This window comes from Carettochelys insculpta, chromosome 6 (genome assembly GCF_033958435.1).
Source record: "Carettochelys insculpta isolate YL-2023 chromosome 6, ASM3395843v1, whole genome shotgun sequence".
Classification (NCBI taxonomy): domain Eukaryota; kingdom Metazoa; phylum Chordata; order Testudines; family Carettochelyidae; genus Carettochelys; species Carettochelys insculpta.
Window position 1 is genome coordinate 64,844,181 of NC_134142.1, and position 23,802 is coordinate 64,867,982.

Consider the following 23,802-nt stretch of genomic DNA (forward strand, 5'->3'; position numbering starts at 1 on the left):
CCTGGAATAGTCTCCTAGAAGACTTTACTAGGTGAGAAAAGCTATTGCATTCTGTATTCTGCCCACAGTCCTCCCAAGTGTGTATGTGTGTCACTTGGACACTGCATGCAAAACATTACCCCATGTCACTTACTTCTGATTGATTTTTAGTCTCCTTGCTGAATTTAGCAACAGAAGATTGCAGGGAGCGATAGTGGTTTGTTTCCTCAGTTTAGAGAAAACACTATCTTGAAAATGCTGAATCAAACTGGGGTGAATATCTAGTATTCCCTCTTGACCAAACAAGACTGTTCACAGTATATGTCACAGTCTGTCCTCTGGATTAACGGCTTCTTTATGCTGTGGAATTTGTCATTGTGTTATCAAAACATTTCATGGTGTTTCTATGAGGGAGAGAAATCTTATCATTATAGATGGGGAAATAGATACACCTCTTATGTCTCCTGTCAGACAGGAAGCCTGTGGTAGAGGTAGAACTCTGATCCTCTGCCTCCTAGTACTAAACCACAATACAAACATCCCTTTCTCAGGAGGATGAAGATGGCTGATAATGTCTTGCAGAGTCAGGCGTGGTGACTCCTACTTTGAAAAAAAATATGGCTACAAGTAGAACTATATAAAATGGGCAATGTGTAAGTGACCAATTTAATTTTAGCTCTCTTTCATCTCACAGATTTTATTTTATTATACAATTTTGATATCAAAAGCAGGTGAGATTTAAAATTCCATATCTGAAACCGTCTTTTGGTGGAAAAGTGTTCCAGAGTGAAAGTTTAGAAAAACACGGCCAAGTGTTTTTGGTGAAATGTGTTTGCATGTGAGTTCTATATTTGCAGCCCTTCATATGTTAATAGTTACATCCAGTGCTGTAACTAGCTAATTTGCACCTGAAGCAAGAATATAAAATGGTGCCCCCTCATGTTTATAAATTCATTGTAGTTATAATTTATTATTTATTTTCCTTTTTCTATGAAATAACAAAAAACGTGTTTATTTATTGTAGTTATGAGGGCCTCATGCCTGCCCAGGACTGGAAAATACCAGCTGTGTAAAATCTGGCTGGAGGTTAAAGATTAGGTGCAAAACATGCCAAGGCAAATGCAGTTGAGGAGAGCACCTTGCATGCCCAGGAGAAATAGGTAGGGCAGGAGGCACACTAAGCACCAAGTGAGCTGGCTGGTATGGATTACAGTTGCAGAGAAAGTGCATTATCCAGGTGGAGAGACAGCAGATTGGACATATTGCCTATCAGAATGACCCTGCCATGAGTAGTTACTGGGACAGCTAATTTGTTTGAGGGATTCAGGAGAGAAAGGGATTTGGCTCTGTTCCCAGGTGGCACCCTGGGGAGGAGTGTAACAATCTTATCTGTGTGTTGGCTCTCATGAGGGGGATATTACCTTTCCCAGAGCCTAGAGCAGGGGTCTGCAATCAAAATAGCAAAAAGAGCCATTTTTCAAATTCACTTACAAAATCAATACCTTAAAAGCCACAATGCATGGGGATACGAGGCAGTCCTCAGTAAATAACGTCAAACTGTACTTTTGTCAGTGTCTTCTTTTTTAGGAGAGGATGTGCTGGCAGCTCAGCCATCCAGATGTTGCCACATCCTCCTTCATTCCCAAAGAAGACCCTATCAAGAAGAAAAGCCATCAAATAGCACTTTAAAGACTAACAAAATAATTTATTAGGTGAGCTTTCGTGGGACAGACCCACTTCTTCAGACCATAGCCATACCAGAACAGAATCAATATTTAAGGCACACTCTGTCTGTCCCATGAAAGCTCACCTAATAAATTATTTTGTTAGTCTTTAAAGTACTACTTGACTGCTTTTTAGTTTTGATAGTATATATACTAGCACAGCTTTCTCTCTGTTACTATCAAGGTGATATACACATCTCATAGAATTGGAAGAGACCTTGAAAGGTCATCAAGTCCAGTCCCCTGCCCTCACAGCAGGACCTATCACCATCCCTGACACATTTTCTTTTAATCTGACCTGCCCCTTCAAGGATTGAATTCACAACCCTGGGTTTACAAGGCCATTGCGCTATCTTGTATGTGAAGAGAGGCGGAGAGCAGGTATGACAACACAGGGCTTTCTCTCTTTGTAGCTCTTTGCAAATCACTTGCAATATCCCAGGGAATATTAGGCACTGGGGTGTAAAAATTGGGTAGTATCTCTGTAAATAGTACATCAGCACTGCAGTGGTGCTCAGTAGGTTCTCTGTTTAACAGCCAGCCAGAGCAGCCGTATGTATATGTGACTAAACCTTACACCTGAGACACAGTAAGAAAACAGTTATTTGAACCCCACTGTGCGGGAGTGGTTCCTTCACAGGCCGGAGTCCCAACTGATCTGTCATGCAGATATGGAAATAGACAGGGAGGTAAAGTGAGTCACAGGAAGAGGCCTCAGCCACACCCAAGAGGAGGCAGCTGAGATGACACTGGTGCCTGCTTCCCCCTCATACCTGCTGCACAGACTGGCACCCAGGCAGCTGGGCTAGAGCCGGGAAGGCTCTGAGCAGGCTGCACCCTCCATGGATCAGGGCAGGGAAGAGTAGCTAGGGCAACAAGTAGCGGAGATAAAGAAGAGGGAGTGGCAGCCTGGTCCTCCCCTTTACATCCACCCCAGCCCCCAAAAGCCAGCTTCTCTCCAGAGCCCCACTCATCCAGCAGCCCCCCCAAACCCAGCTTCTTCCCCAAGCCACACTCACCTTGCAGCCCCCTGACACCCCTATAAACCCAGCTCCTCCCCTAGCCCCACTCAGCTGGTAGCCCCGCAAGCTCCACCACCCAGCAGTCATCATCCCCCAACACCCCAAACCCAGCTCCTCTCCCAAGCCCCATTCACCTGGCAGCCCCCAGCAACTACCCTGCCTAGCTGAGCTTGAGCTGCAGCTGCCTTTGACCTTGCAGCAGCAGCAGCAGCTGCCAACAGTGTAAGGAGCTGCAAATGGCTCTTAAAGAGTCACACGCAGCTCGGCCAGAGCCTCCCAACCAGCTAACTGTGCCCCCTGAGCAGTGCCTCAGTTGCCTTACCAATGTTATGGCTCTGGTTACACCTTGCCTAGCCCTGCTAGAGCTCTGCCCCCACTCCTCCGGAATGACACAATTAAAACGGGTTGGGAGATACAATCTAGGAGCATATTAACATACATAAAACCTCTGTGAGTACCTATAGATCTGCGGACAGGGGAATTTCTTGAGCCGAATTGTCTCCAGCAAACACATGGTTAATACTGTCCAGGTACTTTCTTCTCTCTGCTGTGCAACCAAACTCAGGATAGGGGGCAAGTACACACCTTTACTGCAGAGGAGGGAGGCAGGCATATCGCAACAGCTGGCATCCCTTTCAGCCTATCCTAACTCTGGCCTCAACGGATGGAGCCAATCAGGCGAAGAGAGGAGGGGGATGATCCACAACCTTAGAGTGAATAAAATACTGAGGGCAGGGTGGGGTCGAGATTCTGATAAGCACATATTTTCCCCAATCACAGTCAGCATTTGTGACGTGCACGGCCAATGGGATAGGAGGATGGGCGCGGCGGCGGGCAATGGGGCGGGAGCTGTTGTTAGGGGCGGGAGGGGGTGGCCGCGCTGCTTGGTGGCGACCGGCGACTGAGGCGAGACCAGGCGGCGCTGCAGGGAGGAGGCTGCGGGTAGCAGGTGAGCGCGGTAGGGCCTGAGACACTGGGAGGGGTCGGGGGTCTCGGGGCGGGGAGCGGTCCCCAGTGGCGGAGGAGGCGAAACCTGGAGGGAGCGGCCCGAGGGAGGCCCTGAGCCGCGCGAAGGGGCCAGGGTGCCCCGGGACCGGCTGGGCGGGGGCCAAGGGCCGGAGTCCGAGGTGGGTTGGCTGGCGTAGCTGGGGGGAGGTGAGACCGGAGATCCCAAGGGAGAGCGGCGGGGTTGGCTTGAGAAACCTGGGGGCGGGCGCAAGTTTGCGCTTCAGAGCAGGGGCGCCTGATGGGGGGAGGGTCGCAGAGGGTGGGTGCGTGAGTTCTGGGGAAGTGGAGGGGCGCTGAGCCCCCCCCTTCCCCCCCCGGCTGGTGGAGGGATTGGAGGCGGTCGCCGAGCCCCAAGCACCGAGCCCATCCTCACAGCTCAGAGTTACCCAGTCGGGAGTGATTCAACTTCCTGATTCGCTCTCCTGGGATTGCCTGGGACTTGGCTTTCTTCTAGGCCTTGAGTTCGGCGCATCTCCGGGCTTTGGGAAGGGGCCTTTCTCAATAGGGTTACGCGGGGGCTCCTCGTCGGGTGCATGCGTCTGCCCTGCGCTCGCAGTGTGCGGTGTACGTGCGAAATGTTTCGGGACTTGGGACTCTTGAGGTCTAGGGTGCAGGGGAGAGAAAGAGCAAGTACTTGGTTGTACTTGAATCTAGTGAAATTCATTGGTTATTGTTTTGCAGTCTCCCACCCTTTTCCTCTTATTGAGGTTGTGGCTGTAAGAAGTGAGGTTGGACTATTCTGAGAAATCTAAGTTTAAAAATCTTGTGAACACCTGTAATGAGAAATATGGGTGTCTGAATGTCCCCATGTAAGGGGGAGCCTTGTTCTTGAGACAGTTACATCTTTCCCAGTGCCTGTTTACCTGCACGTAAAAGGCTCCAAGATAGTGCTGAGGCAAGTACAGAATGCTTTTATTTTCCATGCAAAATACAGCAGAAATGAGGTGCAAAATGCATAATATTTGTATTTCTTTAGATGCTCTGTGGTGCCATAAACACAATTTTCTGATGTAATTTATTCAGCTAGTTACTGGAATATTTGTCAAGGGTTACATGAAACTTCAGAAGGAGTTAATTTATTTTATTGTGGTATTAATGAAAGTGGACAGTCTTGAAGAAGAAGAGCAATGGTTGACATGTCTTGCAGCTCTCAACTAAAACTCTGCTGATCTTCAAGATTTATGTAACTGGTTCATTAATGTTTTATGAAGTTGTACGAGAGCTTCTGGTTACATTGCTTCTATTTAATGTGTGCATTGTTGTGTTCTTCTAAGTTAATTTCAGTGTCTCTAATTCAGTTGTCCAGCATAGCACATTTTTGTCATTTGTGAACTACCTGGTTATAACAAGTTGTTTGTATGTTTGGCAGTCTTTGTGCCTGTACATGTGTCTCACACTATAACTCTGTCTGTGCTGATGAGGGGTAAGTTCATGCAATCCAGCTACAATATTTTTTTGGATATTGCCTGTAGTATATAACGTAGATGTAAATGGGTTAACAGACTTACTAGAGAAATCAGCACTTAATTGCTCTCCTACTTGTTAATACAGATGTTCGATTTCATTTATTGGCTATTCTTTGTGGAAACTTTCTCCAAAAGCATTTGAATATCAAATCATGTGAACAAAATTTAAACATAAATTGAATTAGGGGTGTGAGATCAATCATCTCTGCTGATTATCCTTAAACAGTTTTGCTTGTCTCATCCTACAATGAACTTCATTAATCTGTAATTGAATAAAATAATGGTTTTAAGCCTTGGTGAAAACTCTGATTTGCTGAACAGTGCTGTAGCAAATATTGGTTTTTGACTATTTGAGTATGAAACATAATTAGCATCAAGCACTTAAACATGTTCACATTGACAGTTCTTGCACAAAATACACTCTTCATGTTGTTTTATTTGCCAAATTATTGGGCCTAATCTATGCCTAAAACTTAAGTCAACCTAGCTATATCCCTCAGGATTGATAGTTTCACACCCCGTATGATGCAGTTAGGTTGACCCAAACCCTTGCTGTTAGTGTGTGTCTGTTCTGTGGCTGGGAACGTTTCTCCTAGCCTGGGTAGGCAGACATTCACTAGCTCTGTTTACTGTACTTAGTGCCCTAACTTAGCATGGACATGGCAGCAGAGGCAAGCCATGAGCTTGCTCTGCTTGAGTTGGTGTTCTAAAAATAGCTCTAAGGATGTAGAGTCAAACCTAGCAACATGATTACAAACCCAAAAGTTTGAGTGCTCTTGTATTTGGGTCATCAGCCTCTGTTGCAATGTCCATTTTTTTTTTTTAAATGGCATGCTGGCTTGACTCATCCCTCTCTGAATTAAATATGAGGAAAAGAGTAACAGAGAGGGAGCTGTGCTAGTCTAATACTATGAAAACAAAAAGCAGTCAAGTAGCACTTGAAAGACTAGCAAAATAATTTATTAGGTGAGCTTTCATTGGACAGACCCACTTCTTCAGACCATAGCCATGGTCTTAAGTCTGTAGCCATTGTCTGTAGTCTCTTTCTAGTAATTGGACAAACATTTGTGTGGACAACTTTCAAATATCTTTTTGTCACTACATCATAAAAAAACTTTTCGTGGTACTATGGCAGCCGTTGCCAACTCCGGGCATTCAAAATTCACACCTGATCACTAAAAAATCATAAGACTGAAATGACAAATGTTAATTTGCTTTCTGATTCTCTCAAGTCTGTTTTCAGGCTCATCTCCACAACTATGGGGCTAGAACTTCTTTAACGAAAGCTGAAATACGTGTGCAATCATTTGAAGTTTAGAGCTTGGTCTTTAAATAGATTCAGTGTTTAGAGCCTTAAGATAAAACTACAGGATTTGGTGACGCTGGTGTGTAAGAGCTCACGAATCCTGCGTGCAGTTGTTCTTATTCCATTTCCAGTACTGTTGCAATAATGGAAGACCACTACTTGCCTAATATAAACAAAGCCTTAATGTAATCTTACCTTTTGAAAAAGTAAGCTTCTAGAACCTCTGAAATTTGTGTTCAATCTTCCGTGAAAATTAGCTGAAAAAAGACTGATTTAAAATATTCTGGACTATCCATTTAAATCTGGTAAATTATCTTTGAGCACAACCTTTGGCCCCAACATGTAACAACACTGTCCATACTAGGAAAAAATAAGTGCTTGTGTTAGGGTTTATTTTGACATTCTGATATTAAAACTATAACTGTCTCTTCTAGAATCTTAATACTTGCTCGCTAATGCTGAGTGAAGACAAAACCACTGTTAGATCCAACTCATTGTGCAGTGACTCCTGTACCACTCTAGGACTGAAACTTCTACCATTATTTGTTGCAGTAGAGACAACAGTTTTAACTTCAGATTTTTCTTCGCAATTCAACAGGTGACACAGCCCTATATAACACCAATATTTAAAAAAGGTTCTAGAGGAGATCCTGGCAATTATAGACCGATAAGTTTAACATCAGTACCAGGCAAATTAGTAGAAACACTAGTAAAGAGTAAAATTGCAAGGCACATAGAAGAGCACGAATTGTTGGGCAAAAGTCAGCATGGTTTCTGCAGAGGGAAGTCGTGTCTAACTAATCTATTAGAATTCTTTGAAGGGGTTAATAAACATGCGGACAAGGGGCACCCAGTGGACATAATATACCTAGATTTCCAGAAAGCCTTTGACACGGTCCCACACCAAAGGCTTTTATGTAAATTAGGTGGTCATGGGATAGGAGGAAAGGTCCTTTCATGGATCGGGAATTGGTTAAAAGACAGAAGACAAAGGGTGGGAATAAATGGTAAATTTTCACAATGGAGGAGGGTAACTAGTGGTGTTCCCCAGGGGTCAGTCCTGGGACCGATCCTGTTCAACTTGTTCATCAATGATCTAGAAAATGAGGTAAGCAGTGAGGTGGCAAAGTTTGCAGATGACACCAAATTGTTCAGGACAGTCAAAAGCAAAAGGGATTGTGAAGAACTACAAAAAGACCTCAGCAAACTGAGTGATTGGGCAGCAAAATGGCAAATTAAATTTAATGTGGGTAAGTGTAAGGTAATGCATGTTGGAAAAAATAACCCAAATTACACGTACTACATGATGGGGTCAAATTTAGCTACGACAGATCAGGAAAGGGATCTTGGAGTTATAGTGGATAGTTCTCTGAAGACATCCACGCAGTGAGCAGCGGCAGTTAGTAAGGCAAATAGGATGTTAGGAATTATTAAAAAAGGGATCGATAATAAGACAAAAGATATCATACTTCCCCTATATAAAACTATGGTACGCCCACATCTCGAGTACTGCGTGCAGATGTGGACTCCTCACCTCAAAAAAGATATATTGGCATTAGAAAAGGTTCAGAAAAGGGCGACTAAGATGATTAGGGGCTTGGAAAGGGTCCCATATGGGGAGAGGCTAGAGAGACTGGGACTTTTCAGTTTGGAAAAGAGGCGATTGAGGGGCGATATGATAGAGGTATATAAAATCATGAATGGTGTGGAGAAAGTGAATATAGAAAAATTATTTACCTTTTCCCATAATACAAGAACTAGGGGACACCAAATGAAATTGATGGGTAGTAGGTTCAAAACTAATAAGGAAATTTTTCTTCACGCAGCGCACAGTCAACCTGTGGAACTCCTTGCCCAAGGAGGCTGTGAAGGCCAGGACTCTATTAGGGTTTAAAAAAGAGCTTGATAAATTTTTGCAGGTTAGGTCCATAAATGGCTATTAGCCAGGGATAAAGTATGGTGCCCTAGGCTTCAGAACAAGGGCAGGAGATGGATGGCAGGAGATAAATCACTTGATCGTTGTCTTCTGTTCTCCTTCTCTGGGGCACCTGGCATTGGCCACCGTCGGCAGATGGGATGCTGGGCTCGATGGACCTTTGGTCTGACCCAGTATGGCCATTCTTATGTTCTTATGTTCTTATTTACTTTCAGTTGATTCAGAGTTTGTTCTGATAAGTTACAAACACAAGGGAGGTTCCTAGGAGTCATCAACTTGCATTTAGTACTATCTGAAGAAGCTTGCAACTTTACAGGACTTTCACAGCATACTCTTTGAGGTATTACCTGTTTGTCAGACCTTTAAGTCCATGAATACCTTCCAACAAACTGGGGAAAAGTTTGTGGCTTTTTTTCTTTATTATCCATCTGCTGCTCAGATTTTATCCTTGATATGTAACCTGCTAGAGAATTCTAGTGTCTTGGAGTTACCTTGTCTGCATAAAGCTGATTCTGGGCAATGAATTATGTCCATTCCCTTTTGCCTTTAGGCCCATTTTTACATAGCATTGTGTCCCAACATGTCTGAGGAAGCAGTTTTTTTGGGAGAGGATACATGCTGTATCCCCCAACAACTAATTGGGGTTACAAATACCACAACCTCTAGTTATCTTATTGAAGGTATGGAACCAAGCAATTGGTATGTGGTCTCTCAGGAAACAAACATTAGTTATTCTAGAATAGTGGTTCTCAACTAGGTGTATGTGCGTAGAGGTCTTTCATGGGTACATCAACTCATGTAGACTTTTGTTTAGTTTTAAAACGGGTGACATAAAAAGCACAAGCATTCAGTCCAAACTAAGACTTAATGGAATGACTTGTTTATACTACTCTCTATGTGCTATATGTTGAAGTATAAGTACAGGTTGAACCTCTCTAGTCTGGCAACATCCATCATCTGGCATGATTTAAATTTGATGGGTGTCTCGTTACCAGGGGTTCATCCAAGTTTCCTGTGGCCCCATAAAGTGTTACAGCCACCAGTCCTGGCTCTCAGTGTTCTGTGCTGTTACTTAGCTCTAATCTACCCCTCGGTGTTTTTTAAGAGCTCAGTAAGCAGTGGAAGCGTGTTGCTGCTAGATAATATTACTTCCCATGGTTCAGAAAATTCTCTGGTTTGGCATGGGTCTGGTCCAGAGAGTACCAGTGTAGAGATGTTCAACCTGTACAGCAGGCATGTCAAACTCAAAGCTCACTGAGGACTGCGCAAATGACAACTGATAAATTTCAGGGCCACCAACTAAAGTGTACTTTTTTTTTGGAATGTCGTAATTATTTATAGGTTGTTTTAGGTATATTTTGTAACTTTCAGGTCTCGTTTGAACATAATACAATTTTAATTGAGAATGTAATAATATGAATTTTATTGTTTTATACTTTTATTAATAGCTCGTAAATGTGAGAAAAGACGTACCTTGCAGTGAGGGAAGAAAGAGAGAGAACACTGAGAAATGTCAAATCAGAAAAGCCAAAACATCACAGAAAGAGAGAGGGCAATTGTTTTGCAGAGAACATGCAAAGCCGGGTGTCAGGATGCCTGCATTCTATGGCTAGTTCTGCATGCTGTGCTGTCAGTTTCATCATCTCTTAAAAATGAGGATAACCTACCATACAAGAAAGTCATGAGTTACCAGCATGAATGAATAGTCTTTGAAATTCTTGGCTGGAAGGAACAGCAGCAAGAGTTAATTTTAAAGAAGCAGTATCTGATGGGAAATGAAGCTGTACAGACTCCAAGAATGAGGATTGGGGCTGAGAGAAACTGATCACCATCAGCTTGCTGATGGAATGCCGCTGAAGTTATGTCACTAAGGGCATACTTCAGTTGGAACATTTCCCTGATACAGGGTTTACTTTGTCAATCGTGACCAGGTTTGAATGATGCTTTGGCTTATTTTGTGTATTTCCCCCTTACTTTTGTACAGGGTGGATACAACACAGTGAAGCCCCTCTCCTGCCCCAAGAGCAGCCTCTCCCCCCATATGGAGGTTAGAGATTCCCCTTTCTCCCACCCCCTTCCAGTGGGCCGTAAAAGACATCACACTCCAACCTTTTTTTCCTGCATAGAGGAAGCAGAGAAAGAGGAAAGGTGCACTGGATGGGACTGAGTGTACCCCAGCACCAGGTCAGGATCTCTCAGCTTCTGTGGTTGTCCAGAGTCTGGAAGGGAGATTTCCTTTCAGTTCCACTAAAGCAGAAACATTGTACTCCCCTTCCCTTATTAGATCCTCCCTCCCCTCTAGTTTACACTGTACTTCCCCCCCTCCCCCTAGTTTCTCTGCACTTCCTTCTCAAACATTCTGGGGTTTACGTTGCAATCCCTCATTGCACGGTGTTCTACCCCTGCCCCTTCTGACTCTTTTTAGGGTTTGTATTCTTTCACTGCAGTGCAGCCCCCATTGCACCACTCCGTGACCCCTTGAGGGCTGTACTGCTCCCCCATTACAGGACAGCCCCTGTTACACCACCACCCTGGGCCCCTTGAGGCTAGCACTGCACACTTGTACTCCCTTCCCATATGACTCTGCCTCTTGCTCCACTCCCTGGGGCTCCCTAGCTGCTCCTGCCCAGGCAGGCCCCCCCCTTCACCTCAGCCCACATGAGTTTCGCCCTCCCTCTCCTTCTCTGGCACTCATGAGCAGCAGGGGTTGGGACAAACACCATTCCCAGCTCTTTGGGATTTGTGGCATAAGTGTGTTAAAAGTCCATTGGCTCCCAGGGGTTTTAATACACATGTGCTGGACATGGACAGCCCAAGGAACCAGGATTGGTGTTTGTCTTGCCCTTGTTACTCATGTGTGCCAGAGAAGGATGTGTGACCGGGCAGGCCAAATTTAGATGTTTAACATTTAGTTTTGGGCATAAAAATAAAAAGGCAGCACTGCAAGTTTGATGTGGTTGCTGTATGGTATTTATATGGTAAAAATGAGTGTGCTGTGAAAATATCTGAAAAAGGGACCTATTTAAAATATTCTGGACTGTGCATTTAAATCTGGTAAATTGTCTTTGGCACAACCTTTGGCCCCAACGTGTAGCCTCCCAGTCCATGCCAGGAAAAATAAGTATTTGTGTTAGCTTTTATAGGTAGATTTATAGGGTTTACCTACTATTGTAATGCTTGGGGTTTTTTTTGTAAGCGTGTAGTTTTTAAGTGAAAACTCTGTGTCATTGGGGGACTGAAATTTGGAGTATATAAGACAAATCAACCTCCTGAAAGGGTACAGTAGTCTGGAAAGATTGAGAACTACTATTCTCGATTATTAAATTTCGGGCATTTCTGGAAAACTGTTTTGAGTCTAACTTCAGGGCCTAAATGGATGAGGCTTACCAGGTATGGTTAACCTGTAGGGACTGAAACAGTGCTGTGCCTGCCACAAGCAGGGGGTTGCTCCCGCCCGGCGAGACCTCTGCAGATGGGGTGGCTGCAGCCTGGCTGGAGCAATTCCTGTCCATAGTGGCTGGGAGGGCAGCTAGACAGGACTGGAGTGGCCCCCGTGCCATGGAAATGGATTGCTCTGGCCGGGCTGGAGTGTCCCTTCCTGTGGTGTGCTGGGGACCAGACCAGGGCTGCTCTGGCAGTAGTGGAGTGCCCTCTACTCTCTGCAGCGCCATGAGCAGGAAAGGCCCAGTCTGTCTGGGGCAGCCCTGGTCCCCAGTGTGCTGGAGGCATGGGAGTTCTAGCCTTGGTGGAGCAGGCCCAGTCCACAGCATTGCCCCCCTTTATTCCTGAATCCAACCAGTTAACTAGCTAAATGGGGTTTTATGACCCTAATACATAGGAATAAATGGTCAATTTTTATAGTGGAGAGAGAGAACTGTCAGTGTCTTGCAGGGGTCTGTACTAGGTCAAGTCCTATTCAACACATTCATAAATGATATGGAGAAAGGAGTCAACAGTGCAAAATTGGTAAATGCTGAATTGCTCAAGGTAGTTAAATCCAAAGTGGACTATGAAGCTTCAAAAGGGTCTGACAAAACTACATGACTGGCAAAAAAGCAGATAAATTTTAATGTTGATAAATGCAAAATAAGGCATATTGGAAAATATAACCGAAACTATACATATAAAATAGTGGGGGACTATATTGTTACCACTTGAGAGAGCTCTTGGAGTCATGGGTAGTTACCTGAAAACATCCACTCAATGTGCAGCAGCAGTCATAAAACAATATTGGGAATCATTAAGAAGGGGATAGGTAATGAGACAGAGTTTCTTACTGCCTCTGTAGAAATCCATGGTATGCTCACATCTTGAATGCAGTGTGCAGATGTGCTTGCCTCATCTCAAAAGATGTCTTGGCATTGGAAAAAGGGCAATAAAAATGATTTGCTGTGTGGAACAGCTTCTACATGAGGAGAGATTTAAAAGACTGGGACTTTTCATCTTAAAGATGAGAAGACTAGGGGGAGGGATATATGGAAGAGGTCTAAAAGATTGAGCGGTGGGGAGAACTTTTCCTTATTTACTCATTCCTGTAAGAGAAGATGTAGGGGTTACCAAATGAAATTAAATTAATAGGCAGCAGATTTAAAATGAACAAATGTCTTTCTTTGCACACCTGTAGTAAACCTGTGGAACTTGTCAGAGGAAGTTGTGAAGACCAGGACTTTAACAGAGTTCAAAAAAGAACAAGCTAAATATAGGGAGGATAGGTTCATCAATGGCTGTTAACCAGGATGGATAGGGATGGTGTCCCTAGCCTTTGTTCTTCAGAAGTTAGGAAGGGGTGACAGGATAGATGACTTAATTACCTTTTCATTCCTTCTGGGGTACTGGTATTGGCCACTCTCTCAGAAGACAGGGTACTGGTCTAAATGGTCCTTTGGTCTGAAACAGTATGCCCATCTTATGTATCTATGCCAATGGTATGGTGTTTTCTTGCTGGGGCAGGTCATCTTCCTGAGAGGTGGTAGCTGGGTGAATGGAAGAATCTTGTGTTGATCTAGCGCTGTTTGTTGGGCGGGGGGTGTTAAGTTAGCTTAATTACATCACTCTGGGGTGGGTTTTTTTGTGCATATGAGTGATGCTGCTGGATCAAACTAATAATTTAGTGTAGACCAGGCTGAGTCTTTCTGGTAACAGACAGCTTGTGTAGCTCTGGCTAACTAAGGTCTTGTCTCCACTAACTGCAGGGTGTCGAACCTAAGGTAAGGAACTTCAGCTATGTAAATAATGTAGGTTAAGTTGACATATTTAGGTCTGAGTACCACGGTGAAGACACCACATTAAGTGAACAGCTGATGCTGTCCTGTTGAGTTTGATTACTCTTCTCATTTTGATGGAGTACAAGAATTAATGGGAGAGCACTAGATGTGAAAATTCTACCGCTGTTGATCAGCCTGCAGTGAAGACCTGTCCATAGATGCTAAGTGAATTTCTTGAGTTCTTAACCTGAAATTAGTGAGGATAGTCTGTCTACAAAGTTGTTCTTCCATCCATTTCAAAAATAAAAATTTGTGTAGAGGCTTATGAAATTCCTCTCTCTTTCCAGTAGAGAAGAATGATGCAAAATATTTTGTTGCACATTTGATGAGTTTGTTCTGGTTTTGTTAGAAGTTGTTAACAGAAATGTGAGCTTGAGAGTACTCATGTTTTAGTTCTGTACCTATTACATTCTTGGTAATATATTTAACTTTTAAAAAGATTTTGATGAAGAAGTCTCCTGTAGCAGTATAGTTTTGTAACTTTTATTTTGGACATTTCTGGTATTGGAACTCAGTACCATTGGAATAATCAAGCGAAGCACGTGGCTTGCCAAGTAAGAAACAATTTCCTGAGATCAGATTGCTGTATTGACTTTTTGCTATGCTCCTTTCCCCCTTCCCTTTTGTTCCTGAGAGTTGAATGAAGTTTTGTGGAAAATCACTACATCGACTGATTGCTTTTCCTCGTGCAAATGTGTCTGTATGTTTTTGAATTGTACTGATTTTTGTAGTTTTGTGGCTGCACAGCTCAGTATTCTCAAGTAAGTTTTTGTTTTGGGGGGAGGAGAAAGGTTGGGTTTGTGGTTTGCATACTTAATTTGATTTAAAATCTTTGAATTATTCTGATGGACTGTTTTCTTGGTTTGTTATTACATGAGTGGTAGATGTGTAGATTTCCTTTTGCAGAGTTGACCTATTTTATGGCTAACTTGCAAGTCTGCTTTACATGACTTTTTGTTCTGTGTCTTTTTTGTTTGTGAGAAGGTGTGATAAATGTAAGGTTTAATTGGTGTTTGAGTTAAATATTGACTTTGTATAGTATGGAAGTATTATCTTGACCTAATATTTAGGTTAGAATTTTGTTTAGATTATTGATTATTTCAAAATTTTGGATAGAAACTTCTATCTCTGTTTCATGCACGTGACAAGCTGAGAGCCCTGGGGTGAGTTTAGAGACCCAAAACTGAACTAACTAGGATTCCATATAATTTTGTAGTTTAATGTTCCCTCTAGCCTTTTCCTCTGTAGGTGGACTCTTTCCATCCATGTGCAGAATATATATATGAATATATATATATATATATATATATATATATATATTTTATGTGCACAGAGGTGTGTGTGAATATTCTCCACCAATAGAAACACACAGCCTAGCTGTGGGTGCTCTGCTAATCAGTTGGATGGCATCTGAATTTCTCCTGAGTGGCCGCAGAAATGCACAGCTTACAGGTTGGTGTGACTTATGAGCCTCAGTATGTGATCAGAATGTACATAATTGGGTAATAAATATCACTGATTTGAAGGAAGTCAATGACTGCAGCATTGCCTTTTCCTGTTTTTATTATTGCAAGCTTTTAGGTACTGGATATTACTTCATTGACATTTTTTATTAGTTACTGTTTCCTACTGTACTGTTGCTTGTTTTTAGTTCAGGGGTTGACAGCCTTCGGCATAAGGCATATTAGGGTAATCCACTGGTGGACTGTTTGATGTTTTGTTTGTTGGCTGTCTGCATGCACAGCACCACACAGCTACCATCCAGGACACATTTCTGGTTATTTTCATAAGTTGAGAGAAACTACAACAACTCCTATTCATTAAACAAGGCATGCCTATCAATGTTAAATTTTTAAGAAGCAGATACGTACGTACTTTGAGTACTAAACAAATAGTTCTTTACTTTGGGTGTATCTACTTCCCCTAGGAAGCCCAAGAAGATTACTAACAGATGCTTTATTGTGATATCCCACAGTCCGTAGTGTGTGGTAGAAATCCTCTGTTTTGATCATGTTTAATATAGATGTGGTAGATGGTTTTTATGCATTTTCTTCAGCATTTATTCTCATTCCTCTGGCAGCAATTTTCTCTTTCCAAACCACTTCCAACTTTGTCGTTCATGAGGATGCTTTTGTTAGGAAAGTTGTCTGCAAAGATTGAGATAAATTAGCTTTGGTTTTTATAATCCAGAAGTTGTTTGTATTGAAGTTAACTTTTCTTGAAGTTGAGGAGCATAGTGATTGAGTTGAAGGTATTGATACTGTGAGAGAGTGGGCCAGTTAAATTTACTAACTAAACAAGTTAGAAAAGTCTCTTTCTTTGAACAGGTGAACCATATGCATTTTAAGGCCTCTCAGTCCTTAACATTCTGAATTTTATTTCTATAGGCTTATGACTTGTAGTAGTGGAACTATGATCATAACTGAAAAATGTTGCATTCAGGTGAGCATGTTAAATCCTTTAATGGGCCTGATTTTCTTCAACACTTTCATACTTGATCAGGTCATACTCTGCCAGTCTGTATATGCGTTGGTACTTGTTAAAAATCGGAACCTACAATATTCCTAATTGATAAATACAGGCAATATTATAAAGGAAACCTGGAATAACTGAGTACAGCATAACAGCCCTAGATTAAGTAAGTAGATTGCCAGGCCATGACTTGATCTGACTTAGACCTTTAGGTCCCTGGCAGTGTGTAAATAGTCTATATTGAATGGGCTCATAGGAAGCTTAAATATGTTCCTAATTAAATTGAGGTATAGTGTAAATCCACCTAAAATATGAGACATCTTGCATATATACATGTTGAGAGCATGGGCAAGTAGTACATTGCGAGAACTCTTCTGTTTCCTTTTGAGCTGCTTCAACACTCCTATCGATCCAATTGTTTAAAAAAGAAAAAACACTTCAGAGGTGGTTTGTGCATTACAGCATTTAAATAATGAAAGGTCCCTAAAACTTTCAGTACCAAGATTCCAAATTACCCAAAGTAGTCCAAATTGAAGTAGCATTGCAAAATGAGAGGTTGTGAGATTAATTTGGTAGAAAGTTACTTTCAGTGAAGTGGTAGGGCTTTTAAAAAAGAGTTTTTTAAACTGCTAACTAACTCTCTCAGGCAATGTCTGTCTGATGTATAAATACGTAAGGCTACAGAAATTTTTAATTTTAAAAATGCAAAATCTGTTTTTCAGAAATGACACTCGGAACACTGAAAAGTTATTGACATGGACATGCTGCACACTGTCAGAAGCAGAAATTAAATTAAAACAGCATTGCTTGTATTCCATAACTCTGGAAAAATTAACTTTGCTTTTGTGGATAACATGCTTACAGACAAGAGAAAAGAGTTTCAATGTAATCAGGATCCAGACAGATCAGACACTAATGGTTTGCTTACATGAGTGTACTTAGTCCATGTTGAAAAAATTAGCATAGTTGATATATCCGTTTGGTTAGTTTTAAAATACCATTTTAAGGTAGGAGACAATGCAGTAAATAAGATATTAAATAAAGCAGTATTTCTGTATCTGGTAGAGATTAATTAAACTGAGTCTGTTTCATAAATGATCAGCTTTTTTTTTTTTTTTGTTTATCAGAAACTCTCTTGGTGCTCTAAGTCAGTCCTACCCACTTTCTTTCTAGACCCTCTGAGTTTGTGTGATCCAATCAGTATAATTGGGTTCCTACCAAATTCATGATCCATATTGGTCAATTTCATGATCATAGGATTTTAGAAATTGCAGATGTCATGATTTCAGCTGTTTTAAATCTGAAATTTCAGTGTTTGTAACTGTGAGACTCCTGACTATAAATGAATTGGGGGCTGGGGAGGCTTGCAGTGTTGCTACCTTTACTTCTCTAGAGCTGGGCCCTCAGTCAGCAGATGCCATTCTCTGACCACCCAGCTCTGCAGGAAGCTGCACAGAAATAAGGGTGGCATGGTGTGGTATTACCATCCTTAATTTTGCATTGATGGTGTAAGGCACTAGCATGGATCCTGAACAGCTTAGAACCATTGCACAATGTGTTGTGGCCACTTCGTGAAGTGTAGTGCTGAATTTTATTAGACAGAGCCAGTGGGAGGATGAGGTGGATGTGGAAGATTTGGATGACATGAAGGACTGGAGACCAGGAATACACAGCTGCTGTCTGCCCTGAATGCATTGCATACAGTGGAGCACCAGTTCTGGAGACATGAAACCAGCACACATTGGTGGGACCGCATCGTTGTGGAGGTCTGGGACGACTAGCAGTGGCTATAGAACTTTGGCGTGTGCAAGGCCTCTTTCATGGAACTTTGATTTGCTGTCCTGCTCCCAGAAGCACTGTAATACCAAAATGAGACCTGCTTCGACAGTTCCCAAGCAAGTTGCACTGTGGAAGTTTGCAGTACCTGACAGCTATGGGTCAGTGGGAAATCAATTCAGAGTGGGCAGATCTACAGTGGGGGCCGTGGTGATCCAGGTACCCAAGGCAGTCAATGTCTGTCTGCTGTAGAAGACTGACTCTGGAAGACATGCAGGACATAATAGACAGCTATGCTGCTGTAGGGCTTTCTAATTGTGATGCGGCGATAAATGGAACTTTCATCCCCAACCTGGCCGTGGACTATCTCACTTCACAGTACATAAACTGCAAGGGATACTTCTCCATGGTGTTACAGGTGTTGGCGGATCACAAAAGTTGTTTCACAGATTCCAACCATTCCAGGTAGGTAAAGGTGTACAATGTGCACACCTTTAAAAATTCAGGTCTGTACAGAAAGCTCCAGGATGGGACTTTCTTCCCAGACCAGAACATCCAGATTGCCAATGTGGAGATGCCCACAGTGATGCTGGGTGACCCTGCCTAGCTTCTGCTCCCTTGGCTCAAGAAGCCATACATAGGCACCCTGGACTGCAGCAAGGAACACTTCAAATACGGGCTGAGCAGGTGCAGAATGGCAGTGGAATGTGCCTTTCTTCCAGCCTGGGTTGCAGAAGTAGATACCCTGTGCAGTGTTTATGAACAGCTGGGCACAAAGAGAAGCAATGAAAATCAGGGAGGTTTGAAAAATAGCTTTATGAATGAGTGGACAGCCACATGAATCTGCTGCATTTAACTATTGTGACACTACTCCCAGCCCCCCCACAATGTGTGCTTGGTGTCTATGAAAAAATTAGAAGTCTTGTGGCACCTTATAGACTAACAGATTTTTGGAGCATATAAGCTTTCGTGGGCAAAGACCCACTTCATCAGATGCCTATCACGACTGGTAGTGGAGCATTGTGACTTTGTACTGACCCACAACTATTTCAGATATGAGGACAATTTATACCTTCAGATCAGTGGCATCACTATGGGCACCCACATGGCCCCACAATGTGCCGGCAATTTTATGGCTGACCTGGAACAACACTTCCTCAGCTTTCATCCCCTAGTGTCCCTCCTCCTTGCGCTACATTGATGACATCTTCATAATCTGGACCCATGGGAAAGAGGCTCTTGAAGAGTTCCACCGTGATTTCAACGGTTTCCACCACACCATCACCCTCAGCCTGGACCAGTCCACAGAAGAGATCCACTTCCTGGACATGACAGTGCAAATAAATGATGGTCAAATAAACACCAACCTACACTGGAAACCCACGGACCACTATGCTTACCTACATGCCTCCCAGCTTCTATCCAGGGTACACCACATGATTCATTGTCTTACAGCCAAGTGCTAATGTACAACTGCATTTGGGTCCAATCCCTCAGACAGAGACAAATGCCAACAAGACTTACCAAGCTTTCCTAAAATTACTATACGCACCTGAGGAAGTGAGGAAACAGATTGACAAAGCCAGATGTGTACCCAGAAGCCACCTGCTAAAAGACGGGCCTAACAAGGAAAATACCAGAACACTACTGGCTGCCACCTACAGCCTCCAGCTAAAACCTCTCCAGCACATCATCAGTGATCTACAATCCATCCTGGATAATGATCCCTCACTCTCACAGACCTTGGGAGGTACGCCAGTCCTCACCTACACACAGCCTGCCTACCTGAAACATATTGTCACCAGCAGCTGTACATCACAGTAACTCTAACTCAGGAACCAATCTCTGCAACAAACCTCGGTGTCAACTCTGCCCACATATCTACACCAGCAACACCATTGCAAAACCTACCCACATCAACCACGCCATCCGGGGCTCATTCACCTGCACATGTACTAATATAATATATGCCATCATGTGTCAGAAATGCTCTTCTGCCATACACATTGGCCAAACTGTACAGTCTCTACGTAAAAAAACAATAAATGGACACGAATCAGATATCGGGAACGGTAACAACAAAAACCTGTAGGAGAACATTTTGCTCTCCCTGGACATTGAGTAGCAGATTTAAAAGTAGCCATCCTGCAACAAAAAAACCCCAAAACAAACAAACACAAACTTAAAAAAAAAAAAAGACTCCAATTTGAAACTGAAGAGCTAAAATTCATTTGCAAATTTGACACACTCAATCCAATGATTGAACAAAGACTGGGAATGGCTGGGCAACTACAAAAGTAGTTTCTCCTCTTAATGTTCACACCTCCCATATCAGCTGCTGGAAGTCCATCACATCCTCCCTGACTGAATTGACCTAGTCAGCTCTGGCCTTTCTCTTGATTGGTACTGCCTTCTTTTCATGAGTCTATATGTTTAGACCTGCCTCTGGAATCCTCAATACGTGCATCTGACAAAGGGTGGGTTTTTTTGTTGGTCTGTAAGGTGCCACAGGACTTCTTGTTGATTTTGCAGATCCAAGTGGTTACTTTTGAAGTTTTACTACTTCTGGGGAAAGCAAGAAAATTAAGTGATGAAGAACTTGTGAAGACAATTGTTATGGTCATAAAACCAGAAAATATGCTTTGAGATTCCCTGCTCAGTGGTATGACACATTACAAAGGTGCACAAGAGATCTGGGGAATTTTCTACAAAATGAAATAGCTGAAAAGGTCCAAGAGCCCTTTCTGCAGCTTGTGGTTGAATGAGAATGTTGCTGTTACTAGGAATTTTAAGAATCTTTTTTAAATTGTAACCACCATTGAAGTTTATCACATCTGAAGTTTTGTCAGCCTATCACTGAGACTCAACCAGCTGGAAGACTCATATTTCAGTGTGTTCATGTGAGGGTGGAGGAATGCTGTAAATTGCTTTCGCAGTTTGTGCAGCTTTGAAAGGGGATGGGGCAGCCATTTTGCAAGGTGTATGAGTAAGGGTGCTGAACTGCTTCCAAGAAAACTAAACCTTTTTTTTCTTTTACTGTTTTGCTCTCCAAGAAGTACATGCCATCAAGGCTTTGGTGAAAAGTGAATGAGGTTGACTCTAGTGGAAAAAGGGCATCAGTGCCATCAAAACCATCAATGTCCATAAAGGGAAATTCACAACTCTGCAAAATGGGTTGTGAGATGTACAAGGTGCTGCTAAATTATAACCTGATCTGATGACTTAGTTTTAATAACAGCGTACAGAAACTGAGTTCCAAGAAGAGCCTGTTGAGGCTTTGAACACAGATTCCTGGGAATTGTCCCAAAAACTATGAGATCCAGAAGAATATGGCTGTGTGCTCTTTTTTGGTGAGCTTTTACTAAAGCTTGCTTACATGAATCTGGAGCTTCAGAAACCTCAGCAGATGATATTTGACAGCATTGAAGGTAATTAATGCATTCAGAATGGCAACTGTTAACAGTGTCCAACACCTAATGAGAAGAACAAGACTTTTCAAATTTTTTATGAGCTGGGTCAGTTTCTCAGCTGTCAGAATTAGAATTTGTGGCAGAAGGTCGTCCTGGCTCTAACTGAATACATGAGTATTCTAAATATTTTTAGCGAGAAACATTTCCTATCAGTCTTCCTTTTGGCTGCAAACAAATTGCAAGACAGACTAGATTCTTGACTCTTCAAGCAATGTCAGGTCCGTCATGCTGCAAACGCACAATGATGCGAGCATGAAAACGTACTTCATACTATAACGTTAGGGTAAGTGTTCTGGAGTAGTGGACCTGTTTGAGGAAACCTACAAGACTCTAGCTAAAGCTGTTTTGCTTTTCTTGTCGTTATCTGCTATTATAGAACCCCAGCATTACATGACAGAGCTACCATCTTTTAGCATGGAATACGCAGGGAGGTCAAATCACTGATACTACAAATGTGACAACTTTCATTTTGAAAAATGACAATAAAATGAAAATTGTGGGTACTTCATTGTCCTTGGGTAAGAACTTCTTTTTCTGCTTGTAATATCAAGGAAGCATGCATGGGTTCAAGCACTAGTAATAAGTGTTCCTTTGGGACCATATTTCTTCCTCGTCCAGTTCCTATGGGTGAGTGTAATGTTTGTTAGGTTTCCTTTGTTAGCAAGACAACTTATATATGCATAATTCTCTCTTCTGGAAGCCCCCTTATAGTGTCCCAAAGAATACAGATTATCTTCTGCGATTGTCCCTTGAAGTGCAATAGATGCTTCCTGAAACCACAGGGACAGCAAGAGTAATTTTTCTCATGCCATTCCCTTAAATACCTTCTTGTTAATTCTTAATCCCTTGTAAATTAAGATAAGAGTAAAGACTTGTGTTTGCTCCTGTATTTTTACTGAGCCTGACTGCTGTCCAGATCTGGAGAAAGGTACTACTAGACTATAGCGCTAACACTGTTTTGCCAGTTGAGTGGCGGGGTCAGGACAAATTTAGAGGCCCTACTATACCCGGCTTAATTTTCTTCCTAACTGTATGGAGACTTATCTTGCTACTTTCTCTGGCTTCTGTAGGGATAATTAGATTCACCTACCTACATTATGCACAGCTGTGGAAAAAAATTATCCTCTATGCTATATATTTGGATCAATATAACCCCTGCTGTAGAAGTAGTGAGGTGTACAGGAGGATTCTTCTGTCAGTTAAGTTATTGCCTTTTGGAGAAGAGGATTATCTACGGCAACAGAAAATGCTTTCTGTGGATGTTAGAAATATTTGTGCCACAACTGCAGTGTCATAGCTGTCCTATAGGCTGAATGCTCTCTGTGACTCCTATAAATGTTCTAAGACTGGGTAGGGAGATGTGCCTAGGATAGAAACCAACAGCACCTGCAATACCCATAATCTTTGCATGACAGTCTTTTTAAACCCCTCATTCCCTCCAAACAACTCTTGGATATAGGAGTACAATTTCAGGCATGTTGGCTTTCATGGTTTAGTGAGGTTCATATCATGGTAGTGCATGACATTAAGGGTGTGTCTGCACAAACACTTAATTTGCAGTCAAATGTAACTCTATCCTGTACTAGCTTGCTGCACACTAAGTATCCTCCATGTTGCTCACAAAAACTTCTGTAAGGACTTTGACCTGCTCCTGATTAAAGTGTAAAACAAACTTTTAGTATGCAGTAGCTGAGTCCATGTGGACACTTGAGGGTATGTCTGCATCTAAACTGAAATAGAACAGCTGCAGTACCATAGTACAATTGTAACATAGACATACCCTTAGGTAGTGCTTCAACACATACAGTAATGGTCACACTGGCTACGTCTGCACGAGCCCCAAACTTCGAAATGGCCACGCAAATGGCCATTTTGAAGTTTACTAATAAAGCGCTGAAATGCATATTCAGCGCTTCATTAGCATGCGGGCAGCTGCGGCACTTCAAAATTGACGCGCCTCGCCGCTGCGTGTCTCGTCCCGACTTGGCTCCTTTTCGAAAGGACCCTGCCTACTTCAAAGTCCCCTTATTCCCATCAGCTCATGGGAATAAGGGGACTTCGAAGTAGGTGGGGTTCTCTCGAAAAGGAGCCCTGTCAGGACAAGCTGCGCGGCGGCGAGGTGCGTCAATTTCGAAGTGCCGCGGCCGCCCGCATGCTAATGAAGCGCTGAATATGGATTTCAGCGCTTCATTAGTAAACTTCGAAATGGCCATTTGCGTGGCCATTTCGAAGTTTGGGCTCGTGTAGACATGGCCACTGAGAGGCATTCTGTCAGCATAGGTAAACCATACCTCTTCCATCAGTGTCCAGAGTGTCCATATTGAAGAGCTATGTCTACATTAGAAGCGCTGCTGTAGGGCTGCCATTTGAGTGCTGTAG

General features: G+C 42.7%; 1 protein-coding gene across 5 annotated transcripts in view; it reads left to right on the top strand.

Annotated features, from left to right (window-relative positions):
* Positions 1-23,802, top strand: part of NUMB (NUMB endocytic adaptor protein) — a 173,500-nt gene that overhangs the window by 14,282 nt on the left and 135,416 nt on the right. For 4 of the 5 annotated variants that reach the window (XM_074997109.1, XM_074997112.1, XM_074997111.1 and 1 more), the window contains exon 1: positions 3,602-3,674. The exons of the other annotated variant lie outside the window; for it this stretch is intronic. The gene's annotated coding sequence lies outside the window, so the exon portion shown is untranslated. Of the gene's footprint in view, positions 1-3,601; positions 3,675-23,802 lie in introns of those variants that run through there. 5 annotated transcript variants of the gene reach the window in all.